The sequence below is a fragment of the Poecilia reticulata genome, unplaced genomic scaffold (genome assembly GCF_000633615.1).
Source record: "Poecilia reticulata strain Guanapo unplaced genomic scaffold, Guppy_female_1.0+MT scaffold_1011, whole genome shotgun sequence".
Classification (NCBI taxonomy): domain Eukaryota; kingdom Metazoa; phylum Chordata; class Actinopteri; order Cyprinodontiformes; family Poeciliidae; genus Poecilia; species Poecilia reticulata.
The window spans coordinates 962-4,904 of NW_007615752.1; the positions used below are offsets into that span (position 1 = coordinate 962).

Consider the following 3,943-nt stretch of genomic DNA (forward strand, 5'->3'; position numbering starts at 1 on the left):
GAGACCAGTGCAGCAGCTCTTGATTTGTGATGTTCAAGATGAGGAGGTGAAGGAGAAGTTTCTGCCCTCCAACGAAACACAGATCAGTGTGGTTGATCTGTCTCATCTGTTAGCAGCCCAGCAGGAGGAKGTTGCAGCTCTACTGGATTCTGAACTCTTTTCAGAGGCTCCAGGTTTTACAGACCTGSTGCAACATGACATCTGTCTCAAGAAGGATGCGCCAGCTCGGCAGAARAGCTACAGGATTYCTGAGCGGTTGGTGCCAGAGCTCAAGAAAGAGATCAACTTTATGTTGGAACTTGGCATTATTGAAGTATCAACCAGTGAATGGTGCAGTCCTGTGGTTCTTGTACCAAAAAAAGATGGTTCACTGAGATTTTGTATTGACTTTCGTTATCTGAATTCTCTGTCTCAGTTTGATCCATATCCTATGCCCAGAATAGATGACCTGTTGGAAAGAGTGGGAGGMGCAAGGTACATTACTACGCTGGACTTAAGTAAAGGATATTGGCAGGTGGCACTAGCACCGCAGGCCCGCAAGCTGACTGCATTCAGAACACCATTTGGTATGTATCATTTCAAAGTGATGCCATTTGGTCTACAGGGAGCACCTGCCACCTGTATATTATTCTGAAGATTGTGTTAGTTTGTCAAACTGTGTTTGTGTGTATGTATTTTGTTTTACCCTGTTTTTTGGTGGGTTTGTAAAGTGGAACAGCCAGCGACTATAAAAGGCTGCATGTTGGCCACATTGAAGAGTGTTGCTGCTGAGACCCCAGGCCGCTGTTGGCAGGGTTGTCTGTGTGTTAAATGTTGGTGAATAAACACCCAGCGGGATTTGCACTGTTTCTCTGTCTCAAGTCTCCTACTTCCTCCAGCCGCTAAGGGCCATTCTAACAGTCTTCTTTCAGTTCTCCCAGTGTATCCGGATTTTAGCGAGTGGTGTCTGGAAACGTATTCCTTTCTCCTTCAATATTTTTTTAATGCCCGTATATGCCTTTTGTTTTTGGACAATCTTGGTCAGATTATCGTGGTCAAAGTAATTTGTTTACCAGTTACCTGGATCTTTATCTGCTATGCAGCAAATTATGCAGAGTTAAATCAATACTTGTCATGATCCTGTCTCTGTATTTATTTTTAGGGTTTTTTGTGTTCAGTTTTTTGTGTTCAGTTTCCTTCCTGTGCGTCTCTGCTCTTCCCTGTTGATTGTTCCCAGGTGTGTCTCGTTCCCTTGATTACCCCTGTGTGTATTTAGTCCCACCTGTTGTCTGTGGTCCTTGTCTAAGTTTGTCATATGTTGTACGTCTTACGTCTAGCTCTCCAGTCACACTGTTTAAGTCCTGGTCTGATTAGCTCCGTATTCAGTCTCCTAGTTAGTTGCTACCGGTTATTAGCTGTGTGCTATTGTTCCTGCCATGCTGCCTGACTGGACTGTTTAGAGCTACATCCTTCATTAAATTAATCATCATCATCTTCATCTGGGTCTCCTGCGTTTATCCTCACCACTTCTCAACCCCCATTCCTGACATTACTATGCTGAATCTATTTGGTCCTTTTCAGAATTGGCATTAATGTAAATCTTAGAGTTATTTCAACAATAGTCTGAGAAGTTAACTATTTAAAGTGTTAAAATTACTCAGTTTCTTGTGTAGGCTTTCTTCAAAATCGTTTCTTTGGTCTCAAATCTTTAAGTTCAGAATGGTCACTCCAAAGAAATCATAAAACCCTTGTATTTAAACAATGTCAGTATAAAAAGGCAATAGAAACAAAAAAACGAAGTAAATCTGCCATTTCTCTAAATTATTTTTAGCCCCCCCCACCATTGTTCAGTCCATAGTGTAGGACTGAACCAACTTTGAGTACTGGTTTGTTGACTTAGTCAATGTATGGGGAACTACCAGGCAGAACCTGAGTAAAACTGGTTGCTAGTTCAGTACCCTACATCTCCTCTTGCAGACCAGTTCTGCATTTGTATAGCAGAGATAAAAAAGGCATTGCAAATGAGATTTTGTTTGTTCCACTTTCCCCCTTCTCTTGTCCTTTGAAAAATGCAGTTTTGAGCCATTTTTGTCATTTAGTACTGCTAGAGTTATTCCACTTCTTTGTCCTTGGATACATGCCAAAATGAATGACATGCATAAATAAATGTATATCCTCAGCCAGTACTGGATCATCTGGGCTGTTGTAGTTCTTAGTGGGTTCACCCAGTTATGACACAGAGCATTTTAGTATCAAAGACTGATGGAAAAAGGAAACAATGTAAAAAGCAACTTTGCTGGGGAGTATGACTACCCAGCAAGAAACATTTATTGAGCTCAAGTCTTACCTTTGTACATCTCAGTTTGTGATTAGTTTGGCAAAAGTGCTTGATGACAAAATTATCAACTACAAGTACATGCAGTAAGAAAAACTGAGTTGCTTAAGATATTTTAAGCACTGAATACTTGATCAAAATATGATCTTGTATCAAGAGCTGTGGAAGACAGGTGAGGTCTTCATTGATAAATGAAGAATCCGTTCAAACTGGCTTAATCTTTATGGCTTCCATCCAGTTTCTTGAACAAGACCTAACTTCTTTCAGTCTGCATTGAGCCTCTCCTGCTGCATGTTCCCTGAGTCCCATGTAAGTCCACCTTAGATCTGCAAACAAAACATAATCACACTCGGTATTCTGTCCTGTTCTGTTCAAAAGCATGCAACTATAAGAGCCTAACTTCAACACCTCCCTTCTGTATAACCTTGCAGAATAAAGCAAGGTTATTCCCTCTTGTAGCTATGTATAATGTAAATATACACAGAGGCTTTGTACCCCTTAAAATGGGTTTTCATGGGTGCAGTCAGATGTGATTGTAAATATACTTCCAAATGTAAGCATTTTCTCTTAGAATACTTGTATTGATAGTAAAAAAACAAAATGAGATTTCTCAAGTCCAAAAATTCTGTAGTAACAACCAATATATTGCCTATATTGTTCCATTTTGTTTGGTCTCATCTCTCAATCATAATGATGTTTGAGAAATCCTTTAAAGAATCAAATCAACACTCCAGGTGTGTTTTTGATGAGGCAATATCACTATAACCCGATATAAACTCAAAAAAAGTTAATTTTACGTGATACCCCCCCTTTGAAATGCAAGCTGTTCCATTCATTTTACTAATTAGTTTTAATAATGAAGTGATTGTGCCATTGAAAAAAATGTTCCTTAGGAAGGTATAACAGAAAATAATTGAGAACCACAGTTCTTACAGTACAGCTGTAATCGTTTTTGAACCATGCATGCATGTCATAATCCATGCAGAAACTCAACTGCTTCTTGTAAAGAATGAGGAATCAGCTGTAAGCACAGAAGTACAAATATATTTTGAAATTTAACTGTACTACAAGTCTCCACAAAATAAGTGTATTTGTTTTACATCACAAAACAAATTAAATTAGCTTTTTCAGGATAGGGAAGCTACAGTGGTATGTTGCTAATGCTTGTGCTAGCACATACAATCACAGGAACACAGGAGAACGGACCAGACTACATAGGAAATCAATACACAACTCAAGGAGGATTTGAACAAGTGGGGGATTTAAATCTTTTAGCTGGCATGTTTTGCTCTTACCTGTTATGAGTCATGTGACTCTTGACAAGGTGCCCAGCAGCCAGAGCACTCAGCAGTGAGAGTTCTCCAGCCAGCACTGTGGCACATACAATCCTGGCCAACTGGCAGGCATTCTCCCCTGGGTACTGCTGACTGGCACCCTGGACTCCCAGCATCTGAACAAATACACGCACACGTTATGCATCTTTATCTGACTTCCATTCATTTCTATCGCCTAACCCCGACTGAACCATTACCAGTATATACTTAACCCTAAACTTTACATAAACTCAATTCAATTCAGTTTGCATGGAACGACCTAAAGAGAAGAATCAGAAAGGCTAAAAGAGATTAC

General features: G+C 39.8%; 1 long non-coding RNA gene across 1 annotated transcript; it reads right to left on the reverse strand.

Annotated features, from left to right (window-relative positions):
* Window positions 1-2,260: 2,260 nt before the first annotated feature.
* LOC103461310 (uncharacterized) lies at window positions 2,261-3,922 on the reverse strand. The gene is made up of 2 exons (XR_533092.2): window positions 3,610-3,922; window positions 2,261-2,640 (listed from the first exon to the last, which is right to left on the reverse strand). It is a non-coding gene; the product is annotated as an uncharacterized LOC103461310 (long non-coding RNA).
* Between the last annotated feature and the right edge of the window lie 21 nt (window positions 3,923-3,943).